The sequence below is a fragment of the Miniopterus schreibersii genome, assembly GCF_964146895.1.
Source record: "Miniopterus schreibersii genome assembly, chromosome: 1".
Lineage (NCBI taxonomy): Eukaryota > Metazoa > Chordata > Mammalia > Chiroptera > Miniopteridae > Miniopterus > Miniopterus schreibersii.
In genome coordinates, this window is record NC_138101.1 from 111904743 (window position 1) to 111923748 (window position 19006).

At 40.9% G+C, this 19006-nt stretch overlaps 2 pseudogenes across 2 annotated transcripts; both read left to right on the forward strand.

Moving 5' to 3' along the window:
- The first annotated feature begins 220 nt into the window (after positions 1–220).
- On the forward strand, positions 221–1404 carry LOC308567602 (eukaryotic translation initiation factor 3 subunit F pseudogene; annotated as a pseudogene). The gene has a single exon. The product of its transcript is annotated as a eukaryotic translation initiation factor 3 subunit F pseudogene (transcript).
- A 15557-nt stretch (positions 1405–16961) lies between these two features.
- Positions 16962–17546, forward strand: LOC308561400 (thymosin beta-4 pseudogene; annotated as a pseudogene). The gene has a single exon. The product of its transcript is annotated as a thymosin beta-4 pseudogene (transcript).
- Positions 17547–19006: the final 1460 nt, after the last annotated feature.

The following is a 19006-nucleotide window of genomic DNA, read 5'->3' on the forward strand; positions in this document are numbered from 1 at the left end:
GCCCCGCTGCGGCCCCGCCTCCTCCCGGCCCCGCCCCGCTGCGGCCCCGCCTCCTCCCGGCCCCGCCCCGCTGCGGCCCCGCCTCCTCCCGGCCCCGCCCAGCTGCGGCCCCGCCTCCTCCAGCCCCGCCCCGCTGCGGCCCCGCCTCCTCCCAGCCCCGAGGCGGCGACCCCCGCCTCGGGCCGCCCCGCGCAGTCGCTAGTGGTCCTGCTCTCCCGGCCCCTTCCCCGGCGGCCCCGCGGGCCGCTGCACCCCGTCATTTTGGCCTCCTCGCGGACAGCTACGAGCAACGCGACGAGGCTGCTGCCCGAGTTCTCGAGGCTCTTCTGAGAACCGTTGACCAGCACTCCGTTGAAGTCACCAGTTGCTTTTTAGCGCCGCACGAGTCAGAAGATGAGGTGGCTGTTAACGTGGAATTTGCTAGGAACAGGTATGAATCGCCCCAGCAAGCCTCTCCAAACGAGCTCCTCCTGCGCGGGTATGCCACGGGCCGCGGCGTCCCGGTCACCGCTGAGCCGCGCGCACTGCGGCCGCGGAGCCCCGCCCCTCTCACCCCACTGCGGACAGGCCTCCAGAATGCTCGCAGGACATCAAGGCTATGTCAGCACTTCAATGGGTGTCCGGGGAGGACCATGGGGCGATGTTCACACAGCTGACAGTGAAATACGAGTACCATGACACTGAATGCACTGGAGCTGACCTGATCATGAAGACCTGTTTTAGCACCAGCCGGGTCTTTGGACTCTCAAGTGACTTGCAGCAGGTAGCAGGGTCTTTGGCTCGCACCCAGGATGCCCTCAGCACAGTGTTGCAGTGTGCGGAGAATGTACTGTCTGGAAAGGTGTCCGCTGACAATACTGTGGGCCGCTTCTTGATGACTATGGCGAACCAGGATCGTTCGGAGGACTTCCAGACCATGCTCAACAGCAACATCAGTGACCTACTGATCGTGACCCACCTGGCCAATCTCACCCACTCACAGATTGCCCTGAATGAGAAACTTGTCAACCTGTGAATTGGCCCCAGCAGCACTCCTTCCATTCTAGCCCCAGTGCTAGGACTCAGAATGGAGTGAAGTGGAAATGGTTTCCTGTGGTTTGAGTCACACTGAGTGAGTCAGCTGCTTGTAACTCTAAATAAACATAGCCTATCTTTTGTAAAAAAAATAAAAAATATATATATATTGATCAGCTTCCTCCTACACCTCCCTGCTGGGGATGGAACCTGAAAGCCAGGCATGTGCCCTGACCAGGAATCAAACTGGTGACCTCTTGGTGCATGGGTTGACACTTAACTACTGAACCACACCAGCTGGGCACTAATCTTATTTTTTAAAAGGTATTATGTAACAACTTAAATATTTTGATAAATATATTTCTATGTATTTGGCTTATTTTGGAATTTTATGCATTTTGCTTTTATACTTAAAACCATATTCTGAGAAGGGGTCCACAGGTTTCACCAAACTCCCAAAGTGTTCAAGAACTCTGCTTCGAGTTCTAAACACTTAGCATTTGGGGCTGCAAGAGTCTAGGCTCTGAAGGGACTCAAGCATAGAGAGTACATGATCATTTAAGAGGAATAGGGTCTCCAATCAGAAATTGTTTGATTATAAAAATATAAAAAGTGTTACACCTGAGTTAGCAAGTACGATTCACATCCAGTACTTTGGGACTAATGACTTTGGGTCAAACTATACAGGTCTGAATGTGTCCAAAAAACAGGCAGGGAAGCGTACAAACATGCCTTTTTGCTTTGATTTGGGGGGGGGGGGGTGTATTTTGCTTTTTTGTTGTTGTTGTTTTATGTTGTTGTTTGTTTTGGGGTTTTTTTGTAGTGGACAAAATAAATAAGAGCACCAGATTGGCAGGCAGAGACCAAGAATTTGCTTCCAGAATAGGTGGCCTTGTGGAATCATTCAACCTCAAATGGAAAGTTGGATTGGGTGACATTCAAAGTTCCCTCCATTTCTCTGGATCTATGACATTTTAATAAGCCTTTTTACCTGGGTTTCAGAATCTTCTGAGAAATAGAAGCACATTAATGAACTGTGAGAGTACTGTGACTCTCAGAGTTCCTTGATTCTTACCAGGAAATGATTTTGAGCTTTCTGACAGTTTTTTCAGAGGAAATAATTCTTGATTTCCTTTGATACTGCACATAGGCTTTGTGCTGACTATTCAGCCAATGAATGGCTGTTGATCCACTGAGAAGCAAAATCTTCTGAAAATATATTAATTTTATTTATAGTAATTTATACTAGTTCCTATAGGAGATGTAACTCAGAGAGGTATGAAAGCTTAGAGAGGTGGGCAGCATTTTTCTATTTCCCATATTACCAGATTGAAACATTTGCCTTCAATAGTCTGTACCATTACCTATAGGTGAGACAAATATTCCTGCTTAGGAACCCACCCTTCCTTCCTCCCCTCCTCCCTGCCTTCCTCTCTCCCTCCCTTCCTTCCTTCCTTCCTTCCTTCCTTCCTTCCTTCCTTCCTTCATTTCCTTTTTTCCTTCCATCCTTCCTTCATATATTACTTTAAAATGTTTTTGAAAATGAGTAAAAGAAAACCCCAACTTAATTATCTTAAAAAAAGAGTGAAAAAAAACAATATTAGTAAACATAACAAGAGACCTAGAGGGTATTGGTTTTGAGTTGGTTAATTCAGTGGATCAATACTGTCATCGGGGTCCCCATTATTTCAATCTTTCCACTCCTCCAACCTTCACATGAACTCTTGCTACTTCACCTTGTGTTCATAAGATAATGACCGCAAGTCCAGGCCTCACATTGTGACATGGCAACATGCCTGGAAGAAAAATAATTCTTCTTTCACTCATAACTCTTTTTATAAACAAGAAAATATTTCTTAAAATTTCCTCTCTCTAATCACTATGCAATACATCTGAAACTAATACATAATAACATTGAATGTAAATTATAATTGAAAAAAATTCTCTCCCTATCCCCAGAAGACCTCCCCTTACATCACACCTGGCCAGAAATGGGCACAGGGACATCCCTAGATAAATCACTGCAGTCAGGATTAGCTTAAAACATGATTGCCAGAGGAGATGCATGGATACTGTATGGACTGAGAACCTGACAGTGATGATTTATATGAGCTGCTCCTAAGAATCAGCTGATTCTACAACTATCTGAAACTAACCTGTGGTAGAAATACCAGGCTACACCAATCCCTGGCCCCAGTGCTAACAGGCTAGGCTGCCTGCTAACACTATAGAAAGTCACTCATGTTGTGTAATATGAGGGACACCAGCTGCTTACTAGGCTCCCAGATGTTCTTTTTCTTGAGGTCACAGTGCCTCAGATGCCTGAATCATTTCAGGACTCAGACTTTGGTCTGTGGTCCATTTCAAGTAAATTTTTGTGTATGGTGTGAGGTAAGAACTGAGGATTTTCTCTCCATGCAGATAGCCAATTGTTTCAGAACCATTTGTTGAAAAGATTGTCTGTTCCACATTTAATTATATTGTCATCTTTGTCAAACAGAAATTGTCCTGATCTGGCATATAAGGAGTTTGGAAGTTGTTACTCCATCCTCACAATATCAAGAAGGTTGAACAAACTGAAAACCAACAGCTCTTCTTAGGTCCATCAGAGAATTGAAGTCACAAGGCAAACTGCTACTACCAAATTGGAGACAGACAGACTGATACAGAGAATCACATCTTACTAGAGCACAAGCCCAAAGGCAGAAATTGCCGTTGGAACCCGTACCCAGGTAAGAAGAATTTAAATGTAAATGATGACTTAGTGGAGACCCAGTGTGGACAAGTTTTGAGAGTTAAAAACTCCAGGGCTCAAGATTAGAGGGACACACTTGCATGAGTTTTATCTCTAGGAGCCTTACTAAGTTATCACAGTGAAGATCAGAGATAAATCCCTTGGGGCTTCCAACAGGGGGAGGGAAAGAGTAACCATTTTGAAATAAGCCCAGAGCATTTTATTTATTTATTTATTTATTTATTTATTTATTTATTTATTCATTTATTTATTTATTCATTCATAAGGCCTTCTCTCAGTGGGAACTGACCAACTAACCAGAATCTGGCCAATCTGGGGGAAGGAAAATACTTATCTCCAGCCTTTTACATGGAAACCTCACACCCCTTGCAAAAATTAAATCAAATATATCATATACCTAAATGTAAAGTGCAAAAATATAAAACTCTTAGAGGATAACACAGGAGAAAATCCAGATGGCCTTGGGTTTGGTCATGACTTTTAGATACAACACCAAAAACACAATACATAAAGAAAAAATTGGTAATTTGGACCTCATTAAAATTAAAAGCTTCTGCTTTGAGAAAGCCACTATTAAGAGAATAAAAAGACAAGCCACACTCTGGGAGAAAATATTTACAAAAGAGGTATCTGATATAGGAGCAGTACCCAAAATACACAAATGCTTAAAATTCAACAATAAGAAAATAAACAACTCAATAAGGGGCCAAAGATATGAATAGATACCTAACCAAAGACAATATACAGATGGGGAATAAACACGTGAAAAGACGCACAACATAATATGTCACTAGGTAATTGCAAATTAAAACAATGAGTTATCACTACACACTTAGTAGAATAGCTGAAATCCAAAATATGAACAACACCAAATGCTGACAAGGATGTGGAACAACAGGAACTCTCATTCACTGCTTATAGGAGTACAAAACGGGACAGACACCTTGGAAGACAGTTTGGCAGTTTCTTACAAAACTAGACTCTTAACATATGATCCAGCAATTGTGCTTCTTGGTATTTACCCAAAGGAGTGAAAAACATGTCCATAGAAACCTGAACGTGTATGTGTATAGCTGTTTTATTCACCATTGTCCAAACTTGGAAATATCCCTCAGTAGGTGAATGAATAAACTGCGGTACATCTAGATTCTAGACAATGAAATAGTATTCAGTGCTAAAAAGAAATGAGCTATCAAGCAATAGACAGACATGGAAGAAGCTTCGGTGCATATTACCAAGTGAAAGAAACCAATTTAAGAAGGCTACATACTGTGATTCCAAGTAAATGACATTTTGGAAAAAGTGAGACTATGGAGACAGTAAAAAATTGATGGTTGCCAGGAGGAAGGGAGAGAAGGAAGAACAAATAAGTAGACCATAGGGGCTTTTTAGGGTTGTAAAATTATTCTCTATTATTATGAAATATATACATATCATACATTTGTCAAAACCCATAGAATGTATAACAAAAAGTAATGTAAACTATGGATGTTAGTTATAAAAATGTATCTATACTAGTTCACAGTATCCCAGCTTCAGGGTGGATAAGAAGCTTCATTACCCTTTCAGTGGGAGCAAATGTGCACTCCCCCCAGAAGTCTGTCAGCTTCTGTTCACTACAGTGTTTTTGTATCATGTTGAGGTTTTATAGTTGTTTCCTGAGGAATGGTGGGGGTGGGGTGGTTATATTCTAGTTCATCATACCCAGAAGCAGAATTCTTTTTTTTTTAAGGAAAAGATGTTTTATTGAGACTTTGCTGTATGAACAGCTACAGAAAACTAAGAGGACTGAAGGGAGCAGATGACATCTCATTCTGCACAGGTTATTAAGGAACCCATGGGGAGGGGAATTGGAGAGAGGCCTGATAATGACCAGAGAGAGAGGACCCCCTTAATCTTCTGAAATAAAAAGTCTGATATGAGAAAAATAGATGGAGGAGACTCCTGATAGTAGATTTTAAAAAATATATATATCTTTATTGATTTCAGAGAGAGGAAGGGAGAGGGAGAGAGACATACAAACATCAGTGATGAGAGAGTCGTCACTGATTGGCACTCCCCCTGCTAGGGATCAAGCTGGCACTCCAGGCATGTGCCCTGACCACGAATTGAACCGCAATCTCCTGGATCTTAGGTCAATGCTTAACCACTGAGCCATGCTCAGCTGGCCAGATTTTTTTTAAATTTATCTTTATTGTTGAAAGTATTACAGATATCCCCTTATTTTCCCCATTGACCCCTCCACCACACTCCCGCCACTCCCAGTCCTTCACCGTACTATTGCCTATAACAAGGGGTTATGCATATATGCATAAATTTAAGTCTTTTATCCATTTTGAGTTTATTCTGTGTATGGTGTTAAGTGGTGGTAACATTTTCATTTAGCTGTCCTATTTTTTCAACACTGTTTATTGAAGAGACTCTCTTTATTGTATGTTCTTAACTCCTTTGTCAAATATTAACTGAGCATAATGGCTTGGGTCTATTTCTAGGCTCTCTGTTCTGTTCTACTGATCTATATGACTGTTCTTGTGTCATTACCAGGCTGCATTGATTACAATGGCTTTGTAGCATAGTTTGATATACAGTATTGCGCTACCTCCAACTTTGTTCTTCTTCTTACTCAAGATTTCTGTGGCTATTGGGGTTTCTTTTTAGGTTCTATATAATTTTTTGGAGTATTTGTTCTAGATCTGTGAAATATGTCATTGGTGTTTTAATAGTGATTGCATTGAATCTATGATTGCTTTGGGTAGTATGGGCGTTTTAATGATATTAATTCTTCCAATCCATGAACACGGTATATTCTTCCATTTGTTTGTGTCATCCTCTATTTCTTTTTTCAATGTCTTACAGTTTTCTAAGCACATATTTTTTACCTCCTTAAGTTATTCCAAGGTATCTTTTTTTTCTTTTTCTTGCAGTGGTAAATGGGATTGTTTTATTAGTTTCTCTTTCTGAGAGCTCATTGTTGGTGTATAAAAATGCTGTTATGGAGAGTGACCATCAAAGCAATGTTGGCATGAGAGGTCCCCTTGACCTCTTCCCTTGAAATTTCAACAAATTAACCAACTAATTCAATAAAGAATTCCCTACTCAACACAGAGGCAGGCCTGAGAGACCCACACACTGAAACACCTAAGAGTGAGTAACCAGGAATAAGTGGGAGATAAGAAAGGAGGAAAGACCAGACGCCTCTCAGATGCAGCCCTGCAACCTGGAGCTCACAGCCTGGCCGCAAGAGGGGAGGAAGCTGGTGGCAGCAAATGCTTCCTTCAGCCAAGCAGAAGGAAGAAAGAACTTTGCGGGGCAGCCCAGCTAGGTGAGAGGAGTGAATAGTGACTGAGTCAGCAGATGCCTGAAAGAGCAGAGTGGATGTTCCACTGTTAGGCAGGGGTGTTTATGACATAGAAAAGGAACCACAGCCCAGCTGGGCGTGGCTCAGCGGTTGAGCGTCGACCTAGGATCCAGGAGATCGGGGTTCGATTCCCGGTCAGAGCACATGCCCAGGTTGCGGGCTGCAGCCGATCAATGACTCTCTCATCATTGATGTTTCTATCTCTGTCTCTTCCTCTCCCTTCCTCTCTCTGAAATCAATAAAGATATATTTTAAAAGAAAGAAAGAAGGAAGGAAGGAAGGAAGGAAGGAAGGAAGGAAGGAAGGAAGGAAGGAAGGAAGGAAGAAAGAAAGAAAGAAAGAAAGAAAGAAAGAAAGAAAGAAAGAAAGAAAGAAAGAAAGAAAGAAAGAAAGAAAGAAAGAAGAAAGAAGAAAAGGAGCCACAGAGCTCTGCCACCCCTTGAATTCCCAAAACTTGCCTCCCTTTGCCCTCAGTGTTTGGTCAAGGAACAATTGCAGTGGAACTACTGCTTCCTCTGTGAAAAATCTCCAGGTTCATTGCTTGGGGAGGGACCAAGGTCTGTGTCACCATTATGATGAGGGCAAAACAAATCCCACCCCTAAGCCATGCAGCTGGTCTGTCTTACAGGAACCCATGGAGGTAAACACTGGAAGATCAGAGAGGTAAAAAAAAAAATTATTGCGATTCAGTGCCATCTACTGGAAAATAGTAGAAAGATCTCTTCAGAGAATACTCCTACAGAAGGGACATTTATGCCTAGACAAAGGAGAGGAACAAATGCCACGAACAACTACTGTAACTAGTATAATCAGAAAGAACATGAAAAAGCCCCAGAAAGCAACCTGGAACACATGGAAATATGTGACAGAAATGACAGAGATTTCAAGATTGTCATTTTGAAAATAACGATATGCAAAAAAATACAAACAGGCAATTCATTGCACTCAGAAAACAAACCATGAGCAAAACAAGTACTTTACCAAGGAGATTGAAACTTTAAAAAGAACCAATCAGAAATCTTGGAAATGAAGCATGCAATTAAGGAGATTAGGAATGAGCTACTGAGCATGGAAAACAAAGCCAACCAGATGGAGAAGAGAATTAGAGATATTGAAGATAGGAATCTAGAAATGATGCAGAGGGAAGAAGACAGAGACCTGAGCATAAAGAAAAATGAAAGAGCTCTACAAGAGCTATCTTGGCTTCATCGGAAAAAAGCAATATTAGAATTACAGGCATTCCTGAAGAAGAAGAGAGGGGACAGGGAACAGAGAGTCTATTCAAACAAATAGTGGATGAGAACTTCCCAAACCTATGGAAAGAACTAGATCCTCGAATCCAAGAAGCAAACAGAACACCTCATTACCTCAATCCAAAGAGGCCCTCTTCAAGCCACATTGATTAAAACTATTAAAAAGTAATGGCAAAGAAAAAATTCTCAAAGCACCCAGGGAAAAGAAAGAAGTGACCTACAAAGGAAAACCCATCAGAATTTCATCAAACTTCTCAGCAGAAACTCTACAAGCCAGAAGAGAGTGGAATTAAGTATTCAAACGTCTGAAAGAGAGAAATTACCAGCCATGAGTAATATATCCAGCAAAATTATCCTTTAATTATGAAGGAGAAATAAAGATGTTCCCAGACATAGCGAAGCTGAGAGATTTTATTAACATAAAACCTCCATTGCAGGAAATACTCAAGAGAGTTATTCTACCTGAAACAAAGAACATAAGGTCACAAAACTATGAGTAAGATCATCAAAAAACTTACAGCATAAACAGGGATAATTTGTGACAGCAAAAACATAAAAGGGGGAGGGGATAAAGGTCTGCACTGTCAAAGGAGGATGAACATCAGATGCACTCAAAAGAAAAAAAAACTATTGTATATATGCAACTTTATTTTTTTATAAACCTAATGGTAACCACACACAAAAATCCCCAACCCAGGACACATAGCTTTAAAAAAGAGGACACAGAGGAAAGAAGTATGAAATACCACCAAACAAAAACAACAGACAGAAGTACAAAGGAAAAGAACAAATGGAGGCACAGAGCTACAAAAAATAAAATATCTATAGGAAATCCTCATATATCAATAATTACCCTAAATGTAAATGGTCTGAATTCACCAATAAAGAGGCACAGAGTAGCAGAGTGGATCAAAAAACAAAACCCAACTATTTGCTGCCTACAAGAGACACATGTAAGCTGCAAAGGCAAAGGTAGATTTAAAGTAAAAGGGTGGAAAATGATTCCCCAAGCAAATAACATCCACCAAAAAGCAGGTGTAGCCATACTTATATCTGACAAAATACATTTCAACACAATAAAGATAACAAGAGACAAAGATGGACACTTTATAATGATAAAGGGGATGCTACATCAAGGAAACATAACACTTCTTAATATATATCCACCCAACCAAGGAGCACAGAAATATATAAAGCAACTACTCACAAAACTAAAGGGAGAAACAGATCAAAACACAATCATATTTGGGGACCTTAATACTCCACAGACAGATTAATCAAACAGAAAATCAATAAAGAAAGATGGGCCTTAAATGAAACACTTTGCAAAATGGACATAACTGACATTTCAGAGCCTTTCATCCCAGAACATCAGATTATACATTCTTCTCCAGTGCACATGGAACATTCTCAAGGATAAACGATATGTTGAGTTACAGAACTACCATAAACAAATTCAAGAAGATTGAAATTATACCAAGCATATTCCCTACCACAATGTCTTGAAATTAGAAATCAACTGCAAAAAGGAAGTAAAGAAATCCGTAAGTACATGGAGATTAAACAACATACTAATGAAAAATAACTGGGTCAAAGAAGAAATAAAAGATGAAATCAAAAGATACACAGAGGCAAGCGAGAATGACAATACAACATATCAAAACTTTTGGGATGCAGCAAAAGCAGTAATAAGAGTGAAGTTTATATCATTACAGGCCTATCTCAAGAAACAAGAGAAATCCCAAGTAAACAACCTCACATCTTAAAGAACTAGAAAAAACAAAAGCAATCCAAAGTCAGCAGAAGAAAAGAAATCATAAAAAACAGAGCAGAATTGAATGAAATAGAGAACAAAAAGACTATACAAAAAATTAGTAAAACAAAGAGCTGGTTCTCTGAAAAGATTTATAAACCTGACAAACCCCTGACTAGATTCACTAAGGAAAAAAGGGAAAAGACCCATATAAATAAAATCACAAATGAGAGAGAAGTCACCACAGACATCACAGATATACAAAGGATCATACTAGAATATTATGATTCTTTCTATAATACTAGAATTCAATAACCTAGAATTCTATAATTTGATAACCTAGAAGAAATGGATAAGTTCCTAGAAATACATAACCTTCCTAGGCTAAATTATGAAGAACTGGAAAGTCTAAATAGACTGTACAGCAGCAAGGAAATTAAAACAACCATCAAAAACTTCCAAAAAATAAAAGTCCAGGACCAGATGGCTTTATCAGTGAATTCTACCAAATGTACAAAGAAGATTTGACACCTCTCCTTGTCAAACTCTTCCAAAAAATTGAAGAAGAGGCAATACTTCCTAATACATTTCACGAGGCCACTATAATCCTGATACCAAAACCTGGAAGGATAACACAAAGAAAGAAAACTACAGACCAGTATATCTGATGAATACAGATGTAACAATCCTAAACAAAATACTAGCAAATTGAATACAGCAGTACATCAAAAAAAATAATACATTACGATAAGTGAGGTTCATTCCAGGGGCACAAGGATGGTTCAACCTTCATAAATCAATCAATGTAATGAACCCCTTTAGCCTTTTTTTAAATCCTGGGAATCTCTATTTCACCTTCAATTTTATTTTATTTTTTTTAACTTTTTTTTTTTTAATATATCTTTATTGATTTCAGAGAGAGGAAGGGAGGGGGAGAGAGAGACAGAAACATCAATGATGAGAGAGTCACTGATCGGCTGCAGCCCACAATCCGGGCATGTGCCCTGACAAGGAATTGAACCCTGATTGCCTGGATCCTAGGTCGATGCTCAACCGCTGAGCCACGCCCAGCTGGGCTCACCTTCAATTTTAAATGATAGCCTTGTTGAATAGTCTTGGTTTCAAATCCTTGTTTTGCATTACCTTCAATACTTCATCACATTCCTTTCTGGCCTGTAGAGTTTCTGATGAGAAATCAGCTGACAGCCTTACAGGAGCTCCTTCGTATGTAATGAATTGCTTTTCTCTTGCAACCTTAAAGATTCTCTCTTTGTCTTGAATTTTTGCCATTTTAATTATGATGTGTCTTGGCATGGGCCTGTTTGGGTTCTTCTTGCTTGGGATTCTCTGTGCTTCCAGAACTTCTGTGACTTTTACCTTTTACCTTTGTGACAGTTTTCTGCCATTGTTTCTTCTAGTGGGTTCCCTACCCTTTGCTTACTTTCCTCTCCTTTTGGTAGTCTTAGGGTGTGGATGTTGTTATGTTTCATGTTGTCCCAAAGTTCCCTTAATCTGTCCTCCTGTCTTTCAATTGTTTTTTTATTTTTGGTTCTCTCATTGAGTGATTTTTTTTCTACCTTCTCTTCTGATTGGCTGATTTGATCCTCTGCTTCCTTTAATCTGCTATTTTTTTCCTGTGTATTCTTTTTTTCTGCTGTCATTCTTCATTTCTGACTGGTTGTTTTCATAGTTTCTGTCTTTTTTTCATGCTGTTGAGCATTCATATAATCATTACTCTGAATTCTAGCTGATAAATTGCTTTTCTCTATTTCATTTAGCTGCTTCTTCTAAAGAATTCTCTTCTTCTTTCATTTGGGGCCTGTTTCTTTGTCTCCTCACTTAGGCTGCCTCTTCCTGCTTGTATCTCTTTATTAGGTAGATCTGCTATGACTCCCAATCTTGATGGGCTGACCTTCTGTAGTGGGTGTCTTGTGGGACCTGGTGGTGTAGTCTCCGTGATATTCTGAGGTTGGTGCTCTAAAAATGCCCCTTCTGTGAGTTATGTGGGCTATCCTATTGTAATTGGATCTGGTTGGGCTTGTTCTTCGGGCTGGCCGACTATAAGGGTCAACCCCAACCATGTCATGTCAGCTGTTATATAGGTGCTGATAGAACGAGACAAGACAAAACAGTACCATTTTGAAAACAATGCAGACACACAATAAAAACTAATAACATGAACCTAAGCAACCCACCACCAACAAAAAAAGAATAAGAAAAGAGAAGAGGAAGAAAGGGAAATAAATGGGAATACTATAATACAAGAGACCAAAAGAATTAGAGCAGAGAGAAGGAAATGAAGGAGGAGAATGTGAAAGGAAAGAAGATGGAGAGATGAAAGAAAAAAATAAGAATAGAAGAGGAGAAATATATATGTGTGAAATAATTTTAAAAGGTAATAATAATGAATAAATAATATATGGAATAAGAAGAGAAAATGGAAAAGAAATTTAAAAAGTAAAGAAAATGAAAAAATAGAGGACAGGAAAGAGAAATAAGGGATATGAAAGAAAAAAAGAAAAAAGAGAAGCAGAAACTATGTGAAATCTGAAAAAAGGTGGGGGTGGAGATTATATACAAAATAAAGTTAAAGAAATGAAAGGAAAAAGTGGAGTTTGGCTCTGCAGATTTTGGTGCCTACTGCATATTCACCTGTTGGATCTGCTATTTGTGGTGCTCACTGTATTTTGCTCAGATGTTGTCCCAGACTGGTCCCTTGATGTGCCAGTCACAGGCCTCCTGGTAGGTTCTCTGGTGCAATCAATGTCATTCACTATACCTGCGTGGTTTTTGGCCAGTGGTCTGATACTTGGTAGGGCAGAGCCCTAAAGAGTCTGGTGAGCAGGTCCTCTAAAACCCAGAGACTGGGTCTGCCTCTGGTCTCACCCTTTGAATGTACCTGCTCTGAGTTGCTCTCCCTTCCCTCACAGATGTTCACTCTGTGGAGGTATCTGGGACCTGGCCAGGGTGGTTTAAGCAGACACATGTTGTGGGTAGTGCTTGTAATCTGTAGGAATGGGCACTTCCTCTTTTTCCCAGGGCTGCGCTGGCTATACTCACTGGGAAGTTCAGATCTGTTTCCTTGTAATGATGTCCAAGGGCCCAGAGTCTCCTAGAAAGAAACCTACCAGGGAGACACTGTTGCAACACCTCAGCTCCGCCTGGCTCCCTGGCATTCCACTCAATTTAGGAAGGAATCAAAAACAAAACAAAACAAAACAAAAGTACAAAAATCAGCCCCTCTTGGCACTTCAATCTTTCTGCGCAGCCTGCCGCACTTGGGCAGGACTTCTGCCCAGGCTTTATCTGGCTAGATGTTCGTGTTCCCTGCGCCATCAGACTGAGCCATAAGGGTGCAGATTCCTAGCCCTGTGCCCATTTTCCTTTAGCTCAGATCACAGCAGAAGGGGTCAGATCTAGCTGGTTCACAGGTTGGAGGCAGGGCACTGTCAGTGAGCCTGAGGTGGAAGTGAGGTAGGGAAATCTGATACCATTTTTCCCCCCTACACACACAGACCAGCCCCAGTCCCAGCCCCACCCAGCTCTCTGACCAATGTTCTACCCAGGGATGGAGGCCCTCTCAGAATAAGTGCTGGGTGCACTGAACAGCTCCCCCTACAGCTGACCTCTGACGAGGGGCCTTTTCTGTAAGAGCAGTTTCAGCTGCTTGGCTCAGTGGTATTGATCAAAAGAGTCTCTGTGAAGAATGCTGCTGGCCCTGCCTGTAGAAGGGGGCTAAGCATTTCCTCCTGGTCCCAGACAATATCCCCTGAGGGTTTCACACTTGGAAAGTCCTGCTCTGAGCTGTTCTCCTGTCCCCCACCCCGCCTGACTGCGCCCAGCCTTCACAGAGTTGATTCAAACCGTCTCCTGTTGGGGATGGTGTTCCCAAACTTCAGGAGTGGGAGATGGGATCTACCTCTCCTTCCAGGGACTGACTGACTGAATTCACAGGGAGCTTGGATCAGCCTCCCCACAATGCAGTCACAAAGCCCAGCTCTCCCTCATCTGTCTCCCCATCAGGAGCCTTCCTGGGGGACACAGACCTAAAATCTCGATTTTGTGAGGACCTGGAGCCCTCATGCCACAGGTCCAAGCAGGAGAGGGTTACAAAATCAGCCCCACACAGGACTCAGATCCCTCCTCATGGCTGGTCTCAGCAAAGCCAGAACCAAGAATCCCAGCTCCGCTCATGCTTTCAACTTTCCTTAGTGCAGGCCAAAAATCCCCTATCTGTCCTGCTCCTCCAAGCTGTGCTGCTAACCCCACAGGATGGAGGAGTCCATGAGCCTCCACAGATGAGGGGAGGGGTTCCAACCCTGCACTGGAAGTGGAATAATCCCTTCCCTTTTCCCCAAGCCAAACCATGTAGTCACTCACTGGGGCTCTGCACAATGCCTTCCAGGAAAGTAGAGGGTCCCTCCAAGTCACTTCTGGGTGCAGGCCCAAGACTCCTTTTTTTTTCAAACCCACACACCACAGTGCAGCCTTTCCACGAGTCAGAGCCCAGGGCGAACTTCTCAGGCCGGGGCTGCTAACAACAGGAGAGCTCCTTCACTGGGAAGGTATGGTCCCAGTCTCCCAGGCAAAATTTTCTTGGTTCCCTCCGCCCAATACTATGCAGATTCTTCTTCCAAATTCTGCTGTTCTAGGTTTGGGATCCCTGCATGAAGTGAGAACCCACACTTCCAAGGGGGCCGGGGGCTTTGCAGCCAATATCACTCTGGCCTCTCAGCCCGAATTTCAGCTCCAGGGGAGGCTCCCCCTTTCCATGACTCCCCTTCTCTTACCATCTCTACATTGTTTCTTCAGTGCTCCTTAAATATATGTCCAATCAGCTACACTTCTCTTGTTTTTTTAAGTTGATTTTGTGGTCTTTTAGCTGTAAATCCAGACCTAGCTGGGAGCAAGGGCACTGCAATCCTCTTGCCTCTTTTGCAGCTGCTTCCTCAGTCTTCATTCCCACCGGCTCCCTCACTAACAGAACTCTAATTGTTGGGAAACTCATATGCTCAGGCCATGTTACGGGGCCATCAGAGACTGAATCTAATCATTCCAATCAATGTTTCCTACTACTCTAGTCTCCCAGAAGCTAGTGATGACCACATACCCAGATCTGGTCTACAGGGGTGGTTTACAACAAGGTTTCTCAACCTGGGCACTTTTGACATTTTGAGCCAGGTAATTCTTTGGGGGGAGGGCAAGGGGGGTCTATCCTATGCATTGTAAAGTGTTTAGCAGCATCCCTGGCTCCACCCACTAGATGTCAATAGCACCCCATTAGTTGTGACAATGGCTAATGTCTCCAGACATTGGCAAGTGTCTCCTGGGTAGTAAAATCACTTCTGGTTGAAAAATACGGTTTTAGAGGAAAGATCTTGCTTTGCTGATAAAAGGGAACCAATGTGCTTGTTTTTCCTTCTCTGTTCTTTTTTGCTTTGAACAAGGATGTGAGGGTTGCAGCTGTTAATAGCTATCCTGCAACTATGAGGAAAAGGCTGAAAGGTTCCCCAGGAAGTCATTGCAACTTAACAGCTGTCACCTAATATATGTTTATGTTACTATTGTGAAACTTTTAACCAAACACATTCCTAAGTGATTGTGCATGGAATGAAGCACATGCAGGGAACTAGGGAAAGGCATGCTCCCATTTTAGCATGCATGCAGCACCAAAAGCTGCAGGATACAAGATCAAGATGTAAAAATCAATTTTATTTCTGTGTATTAGCAACAAACAAATGAAATGAAAAATACCATGTATAATAGCATGAATAAATATGTAATACTAGCATATAAGTCTGACAAAATATGTGTACACTGAAAGAAAAACATAGTTGAGAGAAAAAACTTCAATAAATGGAGAGATAAGCCATAAGTTCAGAAACTCCGTATTGGTAAGATGTCAGTTCTCCTCAGATTGATCTATAAATTCAATATAATCCCAGTAAAATGCCAGTAGGCATTTTTATATAAATTAACAGGCTGATTCTGAAATTTTATAAAAATGTAAAAGAGCTAGAATAAGCAAAACAATGTTGAAAAAAAGAATAAGTTGAAGGACTTATACTACCTCATTTCAGACTTACCATAAGGCAGTCAAGACAATGTGGTATTGGCGTGAAGATAGACATAAATCCATGCAACAAAATTGAGAGTTCAGAGACATATCCACACATGCATGGTTAATTCATTTTTGACAGAGGTGCCATTCAAATTCAATATGGAATAGGCAGTCTTTTCAACAAATGGTGCTAGATAAACTGGTTGTCCATATGTAAAAAAAGGAACCTCAAGTCTTACCATACACAAAAATTTACTTGAAATTCATCATAGACCTGTATATATAAGCTAACACTAGTAAGGTCCTAGAAGAATACTTAGAAGAAAGACCCAGGTTACTTGGGGTAGGCAAAGATTCCTTAGATAGGGAAAAAAGCACAAACCACAAAAGGAAGAAACTAAGAAATTGTACTTCATCAACGTTAAAAACTTCTGTTCCTTGAAAGACTTTATTAGAAAGTGAAGTGGTAATCCACAGAGAGGAGAAAATATTTGCAACCCATATATCTACAAAGAACAAGGTCCAGAGTATACAAAGGATTTGTACAACTCACTAATGAGAATGAAAAAACCCTACTTTTAGAATAGGCAAAATATTTAAACAGATATATCACAAAAAAGACATAGGAATGGTCAATAAGTGGAGGCAAAGATGCTCAATATCATTAGTTATCAGAGAAATGTAAATTAAACTACATTGAAATACCTCTGCACACCCACTAAAGGACTAAAATTAATGCCAAAATTAAAAGAACTGACCAGACTTCGCGGCGGTCCCGGAGCAGATCTGACTTCTCCCTCGCTCGTGCGCCTCGCTCGGCTTCCTCTGCAGCCATGTCTGACAAAGCCGATATGGCTGAGATTGAGAAATTCGATAAGTCGAAATTGAAGAAGACAGAAACGCAAGAGAAAAATCCACTGCCTCCCAAAGAAACGATTGAACAGGAGAAGCAAGCAGGCGAATCTTAATGAGGCACGCGCCGCCAGTATGCACTGTACATTCCACAAGCGTCGCCTTCTTATTTTACTTCTTTTAGCTGTTTAACTTTGTAAGATGCAAAGAGGTTGGATCAGTTTAAGTGACTGTGCTGCCCCTTTTCACATCAGAGAACTGCTGACAAGGAAGGCCGCACCTGCCTCTCCCACCGCCTGGCTGGCAGGGAAGGGAAAGACCTCGCATGTTGGTGAAGGAAGGAGCAAGCTGGGTGGGACGACAGTGAAATCAGAGTAAAAACCAAGCTGGTCCAAGGTGTCCTGCAGGCTGTAAAATGCAGTTTAATCAGAGTGCCATTTTTGTTGTTGTTGTTAAAATGATTTTAATGATTGGAATGCACAATTTTTTAATATGCAAATAAAAAGTTTTAAAACCTGAAAAAAAAAAAAAAAAGAACTGACCAGATCAAATGTTGATGAGGATGATGGAGACACAGGAATTCTCATGCCCTACTGGAGGGAAAGCAGAACATGGTACAACTGCTTTCGGAAACCATTCAGCAATTTCTTATAAAGTAAAGAATAACTTATCACATGACCCAGCAATTCAAATTCAAAGCATTTAACCAAGAAAACTAAAAACATATGTCTATGGAGACTTTTACATGAATAGTCCCAGTAGCTTTATTCATAATAGTCAAAACCTGGAAACAACTCCAATACCTATCAGCTGTTAAATGGATACATAAATTTTGTGGAATGTCCATACAATAAAATACTACCTGGCCACAGTATGTAAAAACTACTGATATATACAACAACATGGATTAGTCTCAAACACACCCTGTGCAAAAGCAAGAAGATGCAAAGAGTGCATACTATATGGTTACATTTATAAGAAATTCCAGAAGAGGCAAAACTAATTTTAATTGCTGTGAGGTTCAAGGATAGGAATTTTCTGCAAAGGGGCATGAGGAAACTGTTTGGAGTAATGGAAATATTCTATATCTTGATTGTGGCGGTGATAATTACACAGATGCATAAATCATTCAAAACTCATCTATCTGCACAGTTTAAATGGGTGCATTTTATCATAGTTAATTTAAGAAAGATGACTATATCTGGGTCTGGTCTTCCTTCTACTGTCTGGTGAGCTTTAGGGGAAACTCTCACCCTGCAGTGATGGGGGGAGAGAGGGGCAGTGGTTTTCCAACTCTGTGATTAGATGAGTGTGTCTGTTTCATCAGGGGGAAATAGTAGGAGGTTGACCTGACTGCTGATCTAAGCCACACTTCCTCATTATCAGTAATAGAAGAGATATTTTCTAAAGCATGATATAACTTAAGTATTTAACCACTTATTTATTTCTGACTGTATGCCTCACCCCTTCACTCATGCCAGAATATGCCCACTTGTCATCTTCTTTGTCTTATTTTTCCACTGGTTCTAAACTTATAAGGGAGAGATGGGGTTGTTTTTTATTTGTCTCCTAAAACTCCAACAGCTTTCTCTTCCTACTGAAAAATAATAATAACAATACACAATAATACACCATACATTGGCCAAAGTTTATTGGGTATTTACTCTGTGCCAAGTTTACTATGTGTGAAAATGCTTATCAAACATTGTATCTTTAAAGCCTCATAATAACCCAATAAAATGAGTACTATTTTTATTTGCATTTTGGAGACGATAAAATCAAGGCATAGAGAAGTTAAGTAACTCACCCATAGTCACACAGTTAGTACATGGCAGAACTGGGTTTTGAATCCAAGTAATGGGATTCCAAAATGATGGCCTTATTCATAGCTGCCTCCATTCTTATCTGGTTCCAGTTCATTGTCCACACAACAGACTGAACAATTATTTTAAGGTAGATT